General features: G+C 53.8%; 1 protein-coding gene across 3 annotated transcripts in view; it reads right to left on the bottom strand.

Annotated features, from left to right (window-relative positions):
- The window catches only part of ZBTB7B (zinc finger and BTB domain containing 7B), a 41,679-nt gene extending 22,411 nt beyond the window's left edge, over positions 1–19,268 (bottom strand). For 2 of the 3 annotated variants that reach the window (XM_075843561.1, XM_075843559.1), the window contains exon 1: positions 19,039–19,268. The gene's annotated coding sequence lies outside the window, so the exon portion shown is untranslated. Of the gene's footprint in view, positions 1–12,110; positions 12,142–19,038 lie in introns of those variants that run through there. The other variant, XM_075843560.1, reaches the window with a different exon arrangement.
- Positions 19,269–23,974: the final 4,706 nt, after the last annotated feature.

Below are 23,974 nucleotides of genomic sequence, written 5' to 3' on the forward strand. Positions count from 1 at the left end.
GACAGGACACACTATACTAGATTGCAAGCTCTGCAGCCGGGGGGAGGGGGGCCGATTATGGTCAGACAGGGAGGGACACCACATAGAGGGGGGGCCATGGGGGGGGGGGGGGGAAGTAGGATCTTGGGTGTGAGTGACAGAAAGAAGCTGAGTCAGACCCTGCAGATCACATGAGGAAGACACGGCCCCCCACACCACAAAGGGGACATTAAAAACAGGACACTGGAGCCCCCCCCATTCCGTGTCGCAACGCTGCGCGAGTCACAGAGAGAATTGTCAGCAAAGAGGGGTCGCAGAGCGTCACGGGGTGGGCAGGGCGGCCATGGCCGGGGAGACACCGCTGCTCTCTGTTTGTCTGGGAGGTCCCTGGAAACCAAACATCATAAGAGCAGGAGCGACCAAGCACCGAGCAAACAGCCAGATAAGAGGGGGAGAGGCAGCCAAGATAAGGACCACCTGCCGCCCTGCACCCCCGGACCCTGCGCGATAACACCACAGCTCTGCCCACACCGCACATAACATGTCCATGCAAGGCCCGACGGGTCACATCTACAATACACCCCAACATATAGTGATACCGAGGGAAGAGAGAGGGGCCGACCGCGACGCCGGCGAGGGAAGAGAGGGGCCGACCGCGACGAGGGAAGAGAGGGGCAGACAACGACCGCGACGCCAAGGGGGGGGGGGGCGACAACGACCGTGACACCAAGGGGGGGGGGGGGCGACAATGACGCCAAGGGGTGTGGGGGCCACGACAATGACGCCAAGGGGGGCGACGACAATGACCGTGACACCGGGGGGAGGGGCGACGACAATGACCGTGACACCGGGGGGAGGGGCAACAATGACCATGAAATCCTGGGGGAGGGGGGGCGACAATGACTGTGACAGCAAGGGGGGGGGGGGACGACAATGACCGGGACACCAAGGGGAGGGGCGACAATGACCGTGGCACCGGGGGGTAGGGGGGGGGCGACGACAATGACACCGGGGGGAAGGGGGGGGGCGACAACAATAACCGTGACACCGGAGGGAAGGGGGGGGGGCGACGACAATGACACCCGGGGGAGGGGGGGGACAATTACCGTGACACCGGGGCGACGACAATGACCGTGACACCGGGGGTAAGGGGGGGCGACGACAATGACACCGGGGCGACAATGACCGTGACATGGGGGGGAAGGGGGAGACAATGACCGTGACACCGGGGGAAGGGGGGGGCAACGACAATGACCGTGACACCGGGGGAAGGGGGGGGGGGCGACAGTGACCTTGACCGTGACACCGGGGGGAAGGGGGGGGCGACAATGACCGTGACACCGGGGGGGGGTGGCCGACAACGACCGTGACGCCGGCGAGAGAAGAGAGGGGCCGACAACGACCGTGACACCAAGGGGGGGGGGGCGACAACGACCGTGACGCCAAAGGGTGTGGGGGCCACGACAATGACGCCAAGGGGGGCGACGTCAACGACAATGACCGTGACACCGGGGGGAGGGGCGACGACAATGACCGTGACACCGGGGGGAGGGGCGACGACAATGACCGTGACACAGGGGGGAGGGGCGACAATGACCATGAAATCCTGGGGGAGGGGGGGCGACAATGACTGTGACAGCAAGGGGGAGTGCGACAATGGCCGTGACACCGGGGGAGGGGAGGGGCGACAATGACCGCGACACCGGGAGGTAGGCGACGACAATGACCGCGACACCGGGGGGAGGGGGGGCGACGACAATGACCGCGACACGGGGGGGGAGCGACAATGACCGTGATACCGGGGGGAGGGCGCCAATGACCGTGACACCGGGGGGAGGGCGCCAATGACCGTGACACCGGGGGGAGGGCGACAATGACCGTGACACCGGGGGGGAGGGCGACAATGACCGTGACACCGGGGGGAGGGCGACAATGACCGTGACACCGGGGGGGAGGGCGACAATGACCGTGACACCGGGGGGAGGGCGACAATGACCGTGACACCGGGGGGAGGGCGACAATGACCGTGACACCGGGGGGAGGGCGACAATGACCGTGACACCGGGGGGAGGGCGACAATGACCGTGACACCGGGGGGAGGGCGACAATGACCGTGACACCGGGGGGAGGGCGACAATGACCGTGACACCGGGGGGAGGGCGACAATGACCGTGACACCGGGGGGAGGGGCAACAATGACCATGAAATCCTGGGGGAGGGGGGGCGACAATGACTGTGACAGCAAGGGGGGGGGGGGACGACAATGACCGGGACACCAAGGGGAGGGGCGACAATGACCGTGGCACCGGGGGGTAGGGGGGGGGCGACGACAATGACACCGGGGGGAAGGGGGGGGGCGACAACAATGACCGTGACACCGGAGGGAAGGGGGGGGGGCGACGACAATGACACCCGGGGGAGGGGGGGGACAATTACCGTGACACCGGGGCGACGACAATGACCGTGACACCGGGGGTAAGGGGGGGCGACGACAATGACACCGGGGCGACAATGACCGTGACATGGGGGGGAAGGGGGAGACAATGACCGTGACACCGGGGGAAGGGGGGGGCAACGACAATGACCGTGACACCGGGGGAAGGGGGGGGGGGGCGACAGTGACCTTGACCGTGACACCGGGGGGAAGGGGGGGGCGACAATGACCGTGACACCGGGGGGGGGTGGCCGACAACGACCGTGACGCCGGCGAGAGAAGAGAGGGGCCGACAACGACCGTGACACCAAGGGGGGGGGGGGCGACAACGACCGTGACGCCAAGGGGTGTGGGGGCCACGACAATGACGCCAAGGGGGGCGACGTCAACGACAATGACCGTGACACCGGGGGGAGGGGCGACGACAATGACCGTGACACCGGGGGGAGGGGCGACGACAATGACCGTGACACCGGGGGGAGGGGCGACAATGACCATGAAATCCTGGGGGAGGGGGGGCGACAATGACTGTGACAGCAAGGGGGAGTGCGACAATGGCCGTGACACCGGGGGAGGGGAGGGGCGACAATGACCGTGACACCGGGAGGTAGGCGACGACAATGACCGCGACACCGGGGGGAGGGGGGGCGACGACAATGACCGCGACACGGGGGGGGAGCGACAATGACCGTGATACCGGGGGGAGGGCGCCAATGACCGTGACACCGGGGGGAGGGCGCCAATGACCGTGACACCGGGGGGAGGGCGACAATGACCGTGACACCGGGGGGAGGGCGACAATGACCGTGACACCGGGGGGAGGGCGACAATGACCGTGACACCGGGGGGAGGGCGACAATGACCGTGACACCGGGGGGAGGGCGACAATGACCGTGACACCGGGGGGAGGGCGACAATGACCGTGACACCGGGGGGAGGGCGACAATGACCGTGACACCGGGGGGAGGGCGACAATGACCGTGACACCGGGGGGAGGGCGACAATGACCGTGACACCGGGGGGAGGGCGACAATGACCGTGACACCGGGGGGAGGGCGACAATGACCGTGACACCGGGGGGAGGGCGACAATGACCGTGACACCGGGGGGAGGGCGACAATGACCGTGACACCGGGGGGGAGGGCGACAATGACCGTGACACCAGGGGGAGGGCGACAATGACCGTGACACCGGGGGAGGGCGACAATGACCGTGACACCGGGGGGAGGGCGACAATGACCGTGACACCGGGGGGAGGGCGACAATGACCGTGACACCGGGGGGAGGGCGACAATGACCGTGACACCGGGGGGAGGGCGACAATGACCGTGACACCGGGGGGAGGGCGACAATGACCGTGACACCGGGGGGAGGGCGACAATGACCGTGACACCGGGGGGAGGGCGACAATGACCGTGACACCGGGGGGAGGGCGACAATGACCGTGACACCGGGGGGAGGGCGACAATGACCGTGACACCGGGGGGAGGGCGACAATGACCGTGACACCGGGGGGGAGGGCGACACTGACCGTGACACCAAGGGGGGGGGGCGACAACGACCGTGACGCCAAGGGGTGTGGGGGCCACGACAATGACGCCAAGGGGGGCGACGTCAACGACAATGACCGTGACACCGGGGGGAGGGGCGACGACAATGACCGTGACACCGGGGGGAGGGGCGACAATGACCATGAAATCCTGGGGGAGGGGGGGCGACAATGACTGTGACACCGGGAGGTAGGCGACGACAATGGCCGCGACACCGGGGGGAGGGGGGGCGACGACAATGACCGCGACACGGGGGGGAGCGACAATGACCGTGATACCGGGGGGAGGGCGCCAATGACCGTGACACCGGGGGGAGGGCGCCAATGACCGTGACACCGGGGGGAGGGCGACAATGACCGTGACACCGGGGGGAGGGCGACAATGACCGTGACACCGGGGGGAGGGCGACAATGACCGTGACACCGGGGGGAGGGCGACAATGACCGTGACACCGGGGGAGGGCGACAATGACCGTGACACCGGGGGGAGGGCGACAATGACCGTGACACCGGGGGGAGGGCGACAATGACCGTGACACCGGGGGGAGGGCGACAATGACCGTGACACCGGGGGGGAGGGCGACACTGACCGTGACACCAGGGGGAGGGCGACAATGACCGTGACACCGGGGGAGGGCGACAATGACCGTGACACCGGGGGGAGGGCGACAATGACCGGGGGGAGGGCGACAATGACCGTGACACCGGGGGGAGGGCGACAATGACCGTGACACCGGGGGGAGGGCGACAATGACCGTGACACCGGGGGGAGGGCGACAATGACCGTGACACCGGGGGGGAGGGCGACAATGACCGTGACACCGGGGGGGAGGGCGACACTGACCGTGACACCAGGGGGAGGGTGACAATGACCGTGACACCGGGGGAGGGCGACAATGACCGTGATACCGGGGGGGGCGACAATGACCGTGACACCGGGGGAGGGCGACAATGACCGTGATACCGGGGGGAGGGGGGGGGCGACAATGACTGATACACGGGGAGATGAGGGGACAGTAACACACGGGGAGATGAGGGGACAGTAATGACAGTAACACACGGGGAGATGAGGGGACAGTAATGACAGTGACACGCGGGGAGATGAGGGGACAGTAACACACGGGGAGATGAGGGGACAGTAATGACAGTGACACACGGGGAGATGAGGGGACAGTAATGACAGTAACACACGGGGAGATGAGGGGACAGTAATGACAGTAACACACGGGGAGATGAGGGGACAGTAATGACAGTGACACACGGGGAGATGAGGGGACAGTAATGACAGTGACACACGGGGAGATGAGGGGACAGTAATGTGTGTGGGTCTCCTATCCCCCACAGACTGAGTATTTGGGAGCCCCTGTGGTGCAGGGAAAGGGTTAATCAGGTGAGGCTGGCAGATCGGTACATCGGCCTCCACCTACATCTGGGCCGCACCCCACCCCACTAAACAGACTGGTTCTCTGTCATCGTCCTGACAATCCCGCAGGGCCGCCCTGTTAAGTAGGACAGGTGGGCGCACACCCCTCCGCCTTCCTGGTACGTGCTCCCCCCTCCACACCCTGCTCACCGTGTGCTTATATACCACAGGGAAATACAAAACAGCCTCCTTATTAGTGTTACACCGGACACATGCCATCCACTGCTGCGCCATGTCCCAGAATGCACCTTGCCCGGAGTATGCCACTGACCTGACAAGAAGCAGGAACGCACTTATGTCCCCCTATATCATATATGACGTCACATTCACCCCCTGGTCTATAATGTACACCGTCACATTCACCCCCTGGTCTATAGTATACACCGTCACATTCACCCCTGGTCTATAGTGTACACCGTCACATTCACCCCCTGGTCTATAGTGTACACCGTCACATTCACCCCCTGGTCTATAGTGTACACCGTCACATTCACCCCCTGGTCTATAGTGTACACCGTCACATTCACCCCCTGGTCTATAGTGTACACCGTCACATTCACCCCCTGGTCTATAGTGTACACCGTCACATTCACCCCCTGGTCTATAGTGTACACCGTCACATTCACCCCCTGGACTATAGTGTACACCGTCACATTCACCCCCTGGTCTATAGTGTACACCGTCACATTCACCCCCTGGTCTATAATGTACACCGTCACATTCACCCCCTGGTCTATAGTGTACACCGTCACATTCACCCCCTGGTCTATAGTGTACACCGTCACATTCACCCCCTGGTCTATAGTGTACACCGTCACATTCACCCCCTGGTCTATAGTGTACACCGTCACATTCACCCGCTGGTCTATAGTGTACACCGTCACATTCACCCCCTGGACTATAATGTACACAGTCACATTCACCCCCTGGTCTATAGCGTACACCGTCACATTCACCCCTTGGTCTATAACGTACACCGTCACATTTACCCCCTGGTCTATAACGTACACCGTCACATTCACCCCCTGGTCTATAGCGTACACCGTCACATTCACCCCCTGGTCTATAGCGTACACCGTCACATTCACCCCCTGGTCTATAACGTACACCGTCACATTCACCCCCTGGTCTATAGTGTACACCGTCACATTCACCCCCTGGTCTATAGTGTACACCGTCACATTCACCCCCTGGTCTATAACGTACACCGTCACATTCACCCCCTGGTCTATAACGTACACTGTCACATTCACCCCCCGGTTTATAGTGTACACCGTCACATTCACCCCCTGGTCTACATTCACCCCCTGGTCTATAACGTACACCGTCACATTCACCCCCTGGTCTATAGCGTACACCGTCACATTCACCCCCTGGTCTATAGTGTACACCGTCACATTCACCCCCTGGTCTATAGTGTACACCGTCACATTCACCCCTGGTCTATAATGTACACCGTCACATTCACCCCCTGGTCTATAATGTACACCGTCACATTCACCCCCTGGTCTATAGTGTACACCGTCACATTCACCCCCTGGTCTATAATGTACACCGTCACATTCACCCCCTGGTCTATAATGTACACCGTCACATTCACCCCCTGGTCTATAGTGTACATCGTCACATTCACCCCCTGGTCTATAATGTACACCGTCACATTCACCCCCTGGTCTATAATGTACACCGTCACATTCACCCCCTGGTCTATAATGTACACCGTCACATTCACCCCCTGGTCTATAGCGTACACCGTCACATTCACCCCCTGGTCTATAATGTACACCGTCACATTCACCCCCTGGACTATAGTGTACACTGTCACATTCACCCCCTGGTCTATAGTGTACACCGTCACATTCACCCCCTGGTCTACATTCACCCCCTGGTCTATAATGTACACCGTCACATTCACCCCCTGGTCTATAGTGTACACCGTCACATTCACCCCCTGGTCTATAATTTACACCGTCACATTCACCCCCTGGTCTATAATTTACACCGTCACATTCACCCCCTGGTCTATATTGTACACCGTCACGTTCACCCCGTTGTACAAAGTACAATGCAGCGTTCACCCCCACCTCTATTGTGCAAAGGAGATAAATACTTTATACATAAACGATACGGGTTGTGGGGGGGGGGGGGCACGAGAAGATCTTCAAGTTAATGCAGGAAGCTCATGAAATATGCAGACGGCGAGCGCACTCCAATCTCTGGACTACAGGCATTCTGACGTTCCGGCATCCAGGTCAAGCAGGAATTATACACTCAGGTCAGACTGGGGGGCTGGGGACATAACCTTACTCCAGGGGATACAGACAGATCACCCCCACGTACACGAATATTAGAACCAGTCACCATCTACCAAGATACTGACATAGCTCCGTCTACTGCATGGCACCACTCACAGCGATATGGGGGACACAGATTCAAATTTCTGGTTGGGAAAATGCCCCAAAATATCATCTCATCTCCACAACACAACAGAACAGCTACAACTACCGGGGCCAGCACATAGAGGGACACCTACAACTACCGGGGCCACCACATAGAGGGACGTCTACCACTACCGAGGCCACCACATAGAGGGACGTCTACCACTACCGGGGCCACCACATAGAGGGACACCTACCACTACCGAGGCCACCACATAGAGGGACACCTACCACTACCGGGGCCATCACATAGAGGGACACCTACCACTACCGAGGCCACCACATAGAGGGACATCTACAACTACCGGGGCAACCACATAGAGGGACATCTACCACTACCGGGGCCACCACATAGAGGGACAACTACCACGGCCACCACATAGAGGGACAACTACCGAGGCCACCACATAGAGGGACACCTATCACTACCGAGGCCACCACATAGAGGGACACCTACCACTACCGAGGCCACCACATAGAGGGACATCTACAACTACCGGGGCCACCACACAGAGGGACACCTACCACTACCGAGGCCACCACACAGAGGGACACCTACCACTACCGAGGCCACCACACAGAGGGACACCTACCACTACCGAGGCCACCACACAGAGGGACACCTACCACTACCGAGGCCACCACACAGAGGGACACCTACTACCGGGGCCACCACACAGAGGGACATCTACAACTACCGGGGCCACCACACAGAGGGACATCTACTACTACCGGGGCCACCACACAGAGGGACATCTACTACTACCGGGGCCACCACACAGAGGGACAGCTAGAACTACCGGGGCCACCACACAGAGGGACATCTACTATTACCGGGGCCACCACACAGAGGGACATCTACTACTACCGGGGCCAGTACACAGAGGGACATCTACAACTACCGGGGCCACCACACAGAGGGACATCTACTACTACCGGGTCACCACAGAGGGACATCTACCACTACCGGGGCCACCACATAGAGGGACATCTACCACTACCGGGGCCTCCACACAGAGGGAGGTCTACCACTACCGGGTCACCACATAGAGGGATATCTACAACTTCCGGGACATCTACAACTACCGGGGCCTCCACACAGAGGGAGGTCTACCACTACCGGGGCCATCACACAGAGGGAGGTCTACCACTACCGGGGCCTCCACATAGAAGTACGTCTACCACTACCGGGGCCTCCACATAGAGGTACGTCTACCACTACCGGGGGCACCACATAGAGGGAGGTCTACCACTACCGGGGCCAACACATAGAGGGACGTCTACTACTTCCGGGTCACCACATAGAGGGACGTCTACCACTACCGAGGCCACCACATAGAGGGACATCTACTACTACCGGGGCCACCACACAGAGGGACATCTACTACTACCGGGGCCACCACACAGAGGGACATCTACTACTACCGGGGCCACCACACAGAGGGACATCTACTACTACCGGGGCCACCACACAGAGGGACATCTACTACTACCGGGGCCACCACACAGAGGGACATCTACTACTACCGGGGCCACCACACAGAGGGACATCTACTACTACCGGGGCCATCACACAGAGGGACATCTACTACTACCGGGGTCACCACAGAGGGACATCTACTACTACCAGGTCACCACAGAGGGACATCTACCACTACCGGGGCCAGCACATAGAGGGACATCTACAACTACCGGGACATCTACAACTACCGGGGCCTCCACACAGAGGGAGGTCTACCACTACCGGGGCCATCACATAGAGGGACATCTACCACTACCGAGGCCACCACATAGAGGGACATCTACCACTACCGAGGCCACCACATAGAGGGACATCTACTACTACCGGGGCCACCACACAGAGGAACATCTACTACTACTACCGGGGCCATGACACAGAGGGAGGTCTACCACTACCGGGGCCATGACACAGAGGGAGGTCTACCACTACCGGGGCCATCACACAGAGGGAGGTCTACCACTACCGGGGCCATCACACAGAGGGAGGTCTACCACTACCGGGGCCATCACACAGAGGGAGGTCTACCACTACCGGGGCCATCACACAGAGGGAGGTCTACCACTACCGGGGCCATCACACAGAGGGAGGTCTACCACTACCGGGGCCATCACACAGAGGGACGTCTACCACTACCGGGGCCATCACATAGAGGGACATCTACTACTACCGGGGCCATCACACAGAGGGACATCTACTACTACCGGGGTCACCACAGAGGGACATCTACTACTACCGGGGTCACCACAGAGGGACATCTACTACTACCAGGTCACCACAGAGGGACATCTACCACTACCGGGGCCAGCACATAGAGGGACATCTACAACTACCGGGACATCTACAACTACCGGGGCCTCCACACAGAGGGAGGTCTACCACTACCGGGGCCATCACATAGAGGGACATCTACCACTACCGAGGCCACCACATAGAGGGACATCTACCACTACCGAGGCCACCACATAGAGGGACATCTACTACTACCGGGGCCACCACACAGAGGAACATCTACTACTACTACCGGGGCCATCACACAGAGGGACGTCTACCACTACCGGGGCCATGACACAGAGGGAGGTCTACCACTACCGGGGCCATCACACAGAGGGAGGTCTACCACTACCGGGGCCATCACACAGAGGGAGGTCTACCACTACCGGGGCCATGACACAGAGGGAGGTCTACCACTACCGGGGCCATGACACAGAGGGAGGTCTACCACTACCGGGGCCCTGACACAGAGGGAGGTCTACCACTACCGGGGCCATCACACAGAGGGAGGTCTACCACTACCGGGGCCATCACACAGAGGGAGGTCTACCACTACCGGGGCCATCACACAGAGGGAGGTCTACCACTACCGGGGCCATCACACAGAGGGAGGTCTACCACTACCGGGGCCATCACACAGAGGGACGTCTACCACTACCGGGGCCATCACACAGAGGGACGTCTACCACTACCGGGGCCATCACACAGAGGGACGTCTACCACTACCGGGGCCATCACACAGAGGGACGTCTACCACTACCGGGGCCATCACACAGAGGGAGGTCTACCACTACCGGGGCCACCACATAGAAGGAGGTCTACAACATGCCACACAAACACCAGCACCACCATTCATAGACATCATCTTACTATATGGAATTACACCAGAACTGGGGAGAAGTTGGGGTCAGTTTTGAACCAGGTGACAGAAGATGGCACTAGCAGCTGATGAATTGGCAGGGTGACCTCAAGGTGCTCATGCAACATCTGAGTGTATTGCATGGTGCAGGCAGCAGCTGGAGGTCCCCAGGCCCCAGTATAATGAGAGCATCTCCCTCTGTTGAACGATTTCTCTCCCATTTCATCATCTGTAATATCCCTCTCCCCGGGGACCCCAGACATAGCCGACCAGGTCCTAGGGTTCACTCACAAGGATCCCGGGGACGTCACACACAGGACATGGCCGCCAAGCTCTGCAGACTGGACAAGTCCAGAACTGCTACAGAGGACAAGAGCGGCACCCCCACACATCGGCCTCCTGCCCCGAGACCCCGCAGTACTGCAAGGGAAGGGGCTACAAATGTCACCCGAGCATGGGAACGTACATTCTGCTGCCAACGTGCTCGTAACCCCGGCCGGACTCCAGCCAATGTCTAACCAAACCGGACACACCAGGTACTCACTGCCCCTGGACCACCTCTGGTTGCCCCTCATTAACCCCTTCCTAAAAGACACCTGCAAGTAGCAGAGTGGAGAGGCTTCCCCACACAGCTGGATGACAATAGTGCGGGGGCACCCACATGTGAACTGTACTACTCCCCAATAACCCCTCGTAGGTCCCAGCCGGACTGCTAGCCGAGAACATACTTGACCTCACGGGTTGCAGCACGTCACTATCTGGGCACGAAGCTCTACTTATCCTGAGCCTCCAGGTCTATGAATAGAATGTCAGGACTACAGTTAAGACTGACACATACAGTAAGAGAGAGGGAGGTGTAACTCTACACAACGCTGCCATTCCGTGTCCGTGGAAAGCTGGGTGACAGCGTCAACGTTCAGTGTCATAGTAGCGGCTGTCACACACAGGCAGGGTGACTCAGGTCCCAGTCCTCACAGCAGTTTATGGCATATTTATATCCATCTCCACCCTCGGAGCGGAGCGGTGAGTAGTGGGTCATTAGCGCCGCACACCCGCCTCCTTAATCCCTGCTCCGAACGCAAGCGAAAAAAACGAAAATTAAAATGACGAGACGAAGATCTAAACACAAAGTCACCTGGAGGAATGTGCAGCATCAGAATGTGACTCGTCCAGTCAACGTAAGCACCTGCGCAGGGGCCCCCGGGCTCCTCCAACGTCAACACCGCAAGAAATCACCAACTCCCACCATACAGGGGGCATCCCGGGCCACAGAGCTGACACTTTACCAGCACAAATCAGATGAGTCAGCAGGTGGAGCCGGAGAGGTCGTCCTGTCTGTAATTATCAGCCGCTCGTTATCACTCATACAGCCGGGACATTGAACCCAACCTCAGAGCAGCGCTCACAGGGGTCCCACCCGTGTATCCTGAGGGTCCAGCCCCACTGAGCACAGCGAGATCTGTCAACACACGAGACGCCTGCTGTGCCTTTAAGACTTCTGTCAGTTTGGAACTTCCTTATCTGTGGGCTGGAGGGTGTGAGGGACCTCCAGAGCCAGTACACACACTATATATCACACACAGGAGCGGCACACACACACTATATATCACACACAGGAGCGGCACACACACTATATATCACACACAGGAGCGACACACACACACTATATATCACACACAGGAGCGGCACACACACACACTATATATCACACACAGGAGCGGCACACACACACTATATATCACACACAGGAGCGGCACACACACTATATATCACACACAGGAGCGACACACACACACTATATATCACACACAGGAGCGGCACACACACACTATATATCACACACAGGAGCGGCACACACACACACTATATATCACAAATAGGAGCGGCACACACACACACTATATATCACAAATAGGAGCGGCACACACACTATATATCACACACAGGAGCGGCACACACACACTATATATCACACACAGGAGCGGCACACACACTATATATCACACACAGGAGCGACACACACACACACACACTATATATCACAAATAGGAGCGGCACACACACTATATATCACACACAGGAGCGGCACACACACACACACTATATATCACACACAGGAGCGGCACACACACACTATATATCACACACAGGAGCGGCACACACATTATATATCACACACAGGAGCGACACACACACTATATATCACACACAGGAGCGACACACACACACTATATATCACACACAGGAGCGGCACACACACACTATATATCACACACAGGAGCGGCACACACACTATATATCACACACAGGAGTGACACACACACTATATATCACACACAGGAGCGGCACACACACAGGAGCGACACACACACTATATATCACACAGGAGCGGCACACACTATATATCACACACAGGAGCGGCACACACACACTATATATCACACACACTATATATCACACACAGGAGCGGCACACACACTATATATCACACACAGGAGCGACACACACTATATATCACACACAGGAGCGGCACACACACTATATATCACACACACAGGAGTGACACACACACACACACACTACACTACACTATATATCACACACAGGAGCGGCACACACACACTATATATCACATACAGCACTGGTGTATATATACCACATACAGGACCAGTATACACACCGTATATATCACATACAGTGCCAGCATACACACAGTATACATCACATACAGGGCCGGTATACACACAGTATACATCACATACAGGGCCGGTATACACACAGTATATAGCCCATACAGGGCCAGTAAACATCACATACAGGACAGGTTTACACACACTATATATCACATACAGGATCGGTATACACACAGTATACATCACATACGGGACCGGTATACACACAGTATATATCACATACAGGGCCAGTATACACACAGTATAGATCACATACAGGGCCAGTATACACATACTATATATCAAATACAGGGTTAGTATATATCACATACAGGACCGGTATACACACAGTATATATCACATACAGGATCGGTATACACACAGTATACATCACATACAGGGCCAGTATACACACAGTATAGATCACATACAGGGCCAGTATACACATACTATATATCAAATACAGGGTTAGTATATATCACATACAGGACCGGTATACACACAGTATATATCACATACAGGATCGGTATACACACAGTATACATCACATACAGGGCCAGTATACACACAGTATAGATCACATACAGGGCCAGTATACACATACTATATATCAAATACAGGGTTAGTATATATCACATACAGGACCAGTATACACACAGTATATATCACATACAGGGCCGGTATACACACAGTATATATATCACATACAGGGCCGGTATACACACAGTATATATCACATACAGGACCGGTATACACACAGTATATATCACATACAGGACCAGCATACATCACATACAGGACCAGCATACATCACATACAGGACCAGCATACATCACATACAGGACCAGCATACATCACATACAGGACCAGCATACATCACATACAGGACCAGCATACATCACATACAGGACCAGCATACATCACATACAGGACCAGCATACATCACATACAGGACCAGCATACATCACATACAGGACCAGCATACATCACATACAGGACCAGCATACATCACATACAGGACCAGCATACACACACTATATATCACATAAAGGATCGGTATACACACAGTATACATCACATAAAGGATCGGTATACACACAGTATACATCACATACGGGACCGGTATACAGCCAGTACACGTCCCATACAGGGCCAGTACACGTCCCATACAGGGCCAGTACACGTCCCATACAGGGCCAGTACACGTCCCATACAGGGCCAGTACACGTCCCATACAGGGCCAGTACACGTCCCATACAGGGCCAGTACACGTCCCATACAGGGCCAGTACACGTCCCATACAGGGCCAGTACACGTCCCATACAGGGCCAGTACACGTCCCATACAGGGCCAGTACACACACAGAATATATCACATACAGTACCGGTGTATATACACAGTATATATCCTATACAGGACCGGTATACACACCGTATATATCACATACAGGGCCGGTATATACACACAGTATATATCACATACAGGGCCGGTATACACACAGTATATATCACATACAGGGCCGGTATACACACAGTATATATCACATACAGGATCGGTATACACACAGTATATATCACATACAGGATTGGTATATACACACAGTATATATCACATACAGGGCCGGTATACACACAGTATATATCACATATAGGACCGGTATACACACAGTATATATCACATACAGGACCAGTATACACACAGTATACATATATATCAGTATATACACACAGTATATATCACATACAGGACCGGTATACACACAGTATATATCACATACAGGGCCGGTATATACACACAGTATATTTCACATACAGGACCGGTATATATACAGTATATATCACATACAGGGCCGGTATATACACACAGTATATATCACATACAGGACTAGTATAAACACAGTATATATCACATACAGGGCCGGTATACACACATTATATATATCACATACAGGGCCGGTATACACACAGTATATATCACATACAGGATCAGTATATACACACAGTATATATCACATACAGGACCGGTATACACGCAGTATATATCACATACAGGACTGGTATATACACAGTATATATCACATACAGGACCGGTATATACACACAGTATATATCACATACAGGACCGGTATACACACAGTATATATCACATACAGGGCCGGTATACACACAGTATATATCACATACAGGACCGGTATATACACAGTATATATCACATACAGGGCCGGTATACACACAGTATATATCACATACAGGACCGGTATATACACACAGTATATATCACATACAGGGCCAGTATACACACAGTATATATCACATACAGGGCCGGTATACACACAGTATATATCACATACAGGGCCGGTATACACACAGTATATATCACATACAGGACTAGTATAAACACAGTATATATCACATACAGAACCGGTATATACACAGTATATATATCACATACAGGGCCGGTATACACACAGTATATATATCACATACAGGGCCGGTATACACACAGTATATATATCACATACAGGGCCAGTATACACACAGTATATATCATATACAGGGCCGGTATACACACAGTATATATCACATACAGGACTAGTATAAACACAGTATATATATCACATACAGGGCCGGTATACACACAGTATATATATCACATACAGGGCCGGTATACACACACAGTATATATCACATACAGGATCGGTATACACACAGTATATATCACATACAGTATATATATCTATCACATACAGGGCCGGTATACACACAGTATATATCACATACAGGGCCGGTATACACACAGTATATATATCACATACAGGGCCGGTATACACACAGTATATATATCACATACAGGACCGGTATATACACACAGTATATATATCACATACAGGACCGGTATACACACAGTATATATAATCACATACAGGACCGGTATACACACAGTATATATATAATCACATACAGGACCGGTATACACACAGTATATATCACATACAGGATCAGTATACACACAGTATATATCACATACAGGATCGGTATATATCACATACAGGGCCGGTATACACACAGTATATATCACATACAGGATCAGTATACACACAGTATATATATCACATACAGGGCCGGTATATACACACAGTATATATATCACATACAGGGCCGGTATACACACACAGTATATATAATCACATACAGGACCGGTATACACACAGTATATATAATCACATACAGGACCGGTATACACACAGTATATATAATCACATACAGGACCGGTATACACACAGTATATATCACATACAGGATCAGTATACACACAGTATATATCACATACAGGATCGGTATATATCACATACAGGGCCGGTATACACACAGTATATATCACATACAGGATCAGTATACACACAGTATATATCACATACAGGATCAGTATACACACAGTATATATATCACATACAGGGCCGGTATATACACACAGTATATATATCACATACAGGGCCGGTATACACACAGTATATATAATCACATACAGGACCGGTATACACACAGTATATATAATCACATACAGGACCGGTATACACACAGTATATATCACATACAGGATCGGTATATATCACATACAGGGCCGGTATACACACAGTATATATCACATACAGGACCGGTATACACACAGTATATATCACATACAGGATCAGTATACACACAGTATATATCACATACAGGACCGGTATACACACAGTATATATCACATACAGGACCGGTATATACACACAGTATATATCACATACAGGATCAGTATATATCACATACAGGATCAGTATATATCACATACAGGACCGGTATACACACAGTATATATCACATACAGGGCCGGTATACACACAGTATATATCACATACAGGGCCGGTATACACACAGTATATATCACATACAGGACCGGTATACACACAGTATATATCACATACAGGACCGGTATACACACAGTATATATATCACATACAGGATCAGTATATACACACAGTATATATCACATACAGGGCCGGTATACACACAGTATATATCACATACAGGACCGGTATATACACACAGTATATATCACATACAGGGCCCGTATACACACAGTATATATATCACATACAGGACCGGTATACACACAGTATATATATCACATACAGGACCGGTATACACACAGTATATATCACATACAGGACCGGTATATACACACAGTATATATCACATACAGGGCCCGTATACACAGTATATATCACATACACACATATATATATATATATATATATGTTTGTGTGTGTGTGTGACGGACACTTTTAACCCCGTTAGTCCAGGCAGTAATTACACGGCAGCGTCTTACCACTGGTACAAGGAGCTTGCAATCATTCAGGGTTCGGTGGCGTCACATGTCTATAGGGGGGGTGGATTCTGTGTCCTCCCCCATAAATCCACAGCGACCTCCATAATTACAGACCCCTCTCCGGCTGCCGTCAGCAAGGAAAGCCGGGATTATCATGAGCAGGTTTAACCGCGCAGGGAGGGGCGGCCATTGAAAGGTGACGGGGGGGGGGGGGCTTCATTAACCCTTTCTGCAGCTCTTACCTGTCCGTCACGTCGTCCACCCCGACATTATAATAATACGCCGCTGTAATATAACTGACCGCACCGGAGGCTCCACCCACAGCGACATAATGAGTGCAAGCTCCGGGGGTGACAGACCGCAGCGTATAACATAGCACATGACAAGTGACAGGACGGTCCATGCTGGGGGGGGTCTCACAATAATGAGGGGTACACAGACATAGGGGGCTCTCCTGATGACGGGGTGTGTATATATATATACACACACACACACACACACACACAGGACGGGACATGTGCAGGTGATGAGATGGCGGTGATGATGTCATGTCGGGGGGCTCCCTTCATGACGGTGTACATATATATATACAGGACGGGACATGCGGAGGTGATGAGATGGCGGTGACAGATGTCACCCTGCCGGCGGGCACTGATTGTCGGGGGTCTCTCCATGACGGGGTGTATATATATATATATATGTATACACAGGACGGGACATGCGGAGGTGATGAGATGGCGGTGAGATGTCACCCTGCCGGCGGGCACTGATTGTCGGGGGGCTCCTCATGACGGGGTGTATATATATATATACAGGACGGGACATGTGCAGGTGATGAGATGGCGGTGACAGATGTCACCCTGCCGGCGGGCACTGATTGTCGGGGGTCTCTCCATAACGGGGTGTATATATATATATATACACAGGACGGGACATGTGCAGGTGATGAGATGGCGGTGATGAGATGGCGGTGACAGATGTCACCCTGCCGGCGGGCACTGATTGTCGGGGGGCTCTCAGCACTCACCTGCTCCGCAGTGACAGATGCAGTCCGGATTAGGGGGTCCAGGCTCGGTGCCCTCTCGTCCTCTGCTCCTTCTTCCTGCTGGCTGGGTGGGCTCTGGATGCAGGAAGCTGCCTGCTCTCCCCCTCCCTCCCCAGCCTGTCACACCTGTCCTGTCCCCTCCCAGCCTCACCTGTCCCTGGATACAGCTACACCCAGCAGACACTTCCTGGATCCCAGCTGCCCCAGCCCCCTCTACCTGGCCTGAGCAGCCAATGAGAGAAGACAGCCCCCCACCCAGGACCTCCCCCCTCCCACCTGCCACAGGTTGTCACAGACTCCTCCCTGCCACCTTTAAACTCTGCCCAGCTGCCATCCTCATGGGGCCACCTTAACTGACAACCAGGAAGTGCTCTTCAGCCTGCAGCGCGTTCATTGGGCAAGACGGGGGCTGGACCGGATAAAAACCCGCACTGTGATTGGCGCCAGCTACTGGCTGTCAGTGGAAAGGGCGGAGCTACAAGGAAGATGACGGTAGAACTTCTGCTTTCTCTTAAAGCGGCAACAAAAAGAAAACTGACAGGACGGAAGGCGGGAGAGTGACCAGCACAGACAGACCGTGACACCCCGGGGCCACCGTGCTCCCCCGGCTCCTGACCCCTACAGGGGCCCCACAAAACAGAGGAGTCAGTGATTATACAGGGGCCACCGTGCTCCCCCGGCTCCTGACCCCTACAGGGGCCCCACAAAACAGGAGTCAGTGATTATACAGGGGCCACCGTGCTCCCCCGGCTCCTGACCCCTACAGGGGCCCCGCAAAACAGAGGTGTCAGTGATTATACAGGGGCCCCACATATCAGGTGTCAGTGATTATACAGGGGCCCCACAGAGCAGAGATGTCAGTGATTATACAGGGGCCCACAGATCAGAGGTGTCTGTAATTATACAGGGGCCCCACATATCAGGGGTGTCAGTCATTATACAGGGGCCCACAGATCAGAGGTGTCTGTAATTATACAGGGGCCCCACATATCAGGGGTGTCAGTCATACAGGGGCCCCACAGATCAGAGGTGTCAGTCATTATACAGGGGCCCCACAGATCAGAGGTGTCAGTCATTATACAGGGGCCCCACAGATCAGAGGTGTCAGTCATTATACAGGGGCCCCGCAGAACAGAGGTGTCAGTGATTATACAGGGGCCCCACAGATCAGAGGTGTCAGTCATTATACAGGGGCCCCACATATCAGAGATGTCTGTAATTATACAGGGGCCCCACATATCAGAGGTGTCAGTCATTATACAGGGGCCCCACATATCAGAGGTGGCAGTCATTATACAGGGGCCCCACATATCAGAGGTGTCAGTCATTATACAGGGGCCCCACATATCAGAGGTGTCAGTCATTATACAGGGGCCCCACATATCAGAGGTGTCAGTGATTATACAGGGGCCCCACAAATAAGGGGTGTCAGTCATTATACAGGGGCCCCACATATCAGAGGTGTCAGTGATTATACAGGGGCCCACATATCAGAAGTGTCAGTGATTATACAGGGGCCCCACATATCAGAGGTGTCAGTGATTATACAGGGGCCCACAGATCAGAGGTGTCAGTGATTATACAGGGGCCCCACATATCAGAGGTGTCAGTCATTATACAGGGGCCCCGCAGAACAGAGGAGTCAGTCATTATACAGGGGCCCACAGATCAGAGGTGTCAGTGATTATACAGGGGCCCCACATATCAGAGGTGTCAGTGATTATACAGGGGCCCACATATCAGAGGTGTCAGTGATTATACAGGGGCCCCACATATCAGAGGTGTCAGTGATTATACAGGGGCCCACAGATCAGAGGTGTCAGTGATTATACAGGGGCCCCACATATCAGAGGTGTCAGTCATTATACAGGGGCCCCGCAGAACAGAGTAGTCAGTCATTATACAGGGGCCCACAGATCAGAGGTGTCAGTGATTATACAGGGGCCCCACAGATCAGAGGAGTCAGTGATTATACAGGGGCCCCACAGATCAGAGGAGTCAGTCATTATACAGGGGCCCACAGATCAGAAGTGTCAGTGATTATACAGGGGCCCCACAGATCAGAGGTGTCAGTCATTATACAGGGGCCCCACATATCAGAGGTGTCAGTCATTATACAGGGGCCCTGCAGAACAGAGGTGTCAGTGATTATACAGGGGCCCCACAGATCAGAGGTGTCAGTCATTATACAGGGGCCCCACATATCAGAGATGTCTGTAATTATACAGGGGCCCCACATATCAGAGGTGTCAGTCATTATACAGGGGCCCCACATATCAGAGGTGGCAGTCATTATACAGGGGCCCCACATATCAGAGGTGTCAGTCATTATACAGGGGCCCCACATATCAGAGGTGTCAGTGATTATACAGGGGCCCCACAAATAAGGGGTGTCAGTCATTATACAGGGGCCCCACATATCAGAGGTGTCAGTGATTATACAGGGGCCCACATATCAGAAGTGTCAGTGATTATACAGGGGCCCCACATATCAGAGGTGTCAGTGATTATACAGGGGCCCACAGATCAGAGGTGTCAGTGATTATACAGGGGCCCCACATATCAGAGGTGTCAGTCATTATACAGGGGCCCCGCAGAACAGAGGAGTCAGTCATTATACAGGGGCCCACAGATCAGAGGTGTCAGTGATTATACAGGGGCCCCACATATCAGAGGTGTCAGTGATTATACAGGGGCCCACATATCAGAGGTGTCAGTGATTATACAGGGGCCCCACATATCAGAGGTGTCAGTGATTATACAGGGGCCCCACAGATCAGAGGTGTCAGTGATTATACAGGGGCCCCACATATCAGAGGTGTCAGTCATTATACAGGGGCCCACAGATCAGAGGTGTCAGTGATTATACAGGGGCCCCACATATCAGAGGTGTCAGTCATTATACAGGGGCCCCGCAGAACAGAGTAGTCAGTCATTATACAGGGGCCCACAGATCAGAGGTGTCAGTGATTATACAGGGGCCCCACAGATCAGAGGAGTCAGTCATTATACAGGGGCCCACAGATCAGAAGTGTCAGTGATTATACAGGGGCCCCACAGATCAGAGGTGTCAGTCATTATACAGGGGCCCCACAGATCAGAGGTGTCAGTGATTATACAGGGGCCCCACAGATCAGAGGAGTCAGTCATTATACAGGGGCCCACAGATCAGAAGTGTCAGTGATTATACAGGGGCCCACAGATCAGAGGTGTCAGTCATTATACAGGGGCCCCACAGATCAGAGGTGTCAGTGATTATACAGTGGCCCCACATATCAGAGATGTCAGTGATTATACAGGGGCCCCACAGATCAGAGGTGTCAGTGATTATACAGGGGCCCACAGATCAGAGGTGTCAGTGATTATACAGGGGCCCCACATATCAGAAGTGTCAGTGATTATACAGGGGCCCCACATATCAGAGGTGTCAGTGATTATACAGGGGCCCCACATATCAGAGGTGTCAGTGATTATACAGGGGCCCACAGATCAGAGGTGTCAGTGATTATACAGGGGCCCCACAGATCATAGGTGTCAGTCATTATACAGGGGCCCCACATATCAGAGGTGTCAGTGATTATACAGGGGCCCCACAAATAAGGGTTGTCAGTCATTATACAGGGGCCCCACATATCAGATGTGTCAGTGATTATACAGGGGCCCACATATCAGAGGTGTCAGTGATTATACAGGGGCCCCACATCTCAGGTGTCAGTGATTATACAGGGGCCCACAGATCAGAGGTGTCAGTGATTATACAGGGGCCCCACATATCAGAGGTGTCAGTCATTATACAGGGGCCCCACATATCAGAGGTGTCAGTCATTATACAGGGGCCCCACATATCAGAGGTGTCAGTCATTATACAGGGGCCCACAGATCAGAGGTGTCAGTGATTATACAGGGGCCCACAGATCAGAGGAGTCAGTGATTATACAGGGGCCCCACAAATAAGGGGTGTCAGTCATTATACAGGGGCCCCACATATCAGAGGTGTCAGTGATTATACAGGGGCCCACATATCAGAAGTGTCAGTGATTATACAGGGGCCCCACATATCAGAGGTGTCAGTGATTATACAGGGGCCCACAGATCAGAGGTGTCAGTGATTATACAGGGGCCCCACATATCAGAAGTGTCAGTGATTATACAGGGGCCCCACATATCAGAGGTGTCAGTGATTATACAGGGGCCCCACATATCAGAGGTGTCAGTGATTATACAGGGGCCCACAGATCAGAGGTGTCAGTGATTATACAGGGGCCCCACAGATCATAGGTGTCAGTCATTATACAGGGGCCCCACATATCAGAGGTGTCAGTGATTATACAGGGGCCCCACAAATAAGGGTTGTCAGTCATTATACAGGGGCCCCACATATCAGATGTGTCAGTGATTATACAGGGGCCCACATATCAGAGGTGTCAGTGATTATACAGGGGCCCCACATCTCAGGTGTCAGTGATTATACAGGGGCCCACAGATCAGAGGTGTCAGTGATTATACAGGGGCCCCACATATCAGAGGTGTCAGTCATTATACAGGGGCCCCACATATCAGAGGTGTCAGTCATTATACAGGGGCCCCACATATCAGAGGTGTCAGTCATTATACAGGGGCCCACAGATCAGAGGTGTCAGTGATTATACAGGGGCCCACAGATCAGAGGAGTCAGTGATTATACAGGGGCCCCACAAATAAGGGGTGTCAGTCATTATACAGGGGCCCCACATATCAGAGGTGTCAGTGATTATACAGGGGCCCACATATCAGAAGTGTCAGTGATTATACAGGGGCCCCACATATCAGAGGTGTCAGTGATTATACAGGGGCCCACAGATCAGAGGTGTCAGTGATTATACAGGGGCCCCACATATCAGAGGTGTCAGTCATTATACAGGGGCCCCACATATCAGAG

Source organism: Rhinoderma darwinii, chromosome 12 (assembly GCF_050947455.1).
Source record: "Rhinoderma darwinii isolate aRhiDar2 chromosome 12, aRhiDar2.hap1, whole genome shotgun sequence".
In the NCBI taxonomy this organism is placed as follows: domain Eukaryota; kingdom Metazoa; phylum Chordata; class Amphibia; order Anura; family Rhinodermatidae; genus Rhinoderma; species Rhinoderma darwinii.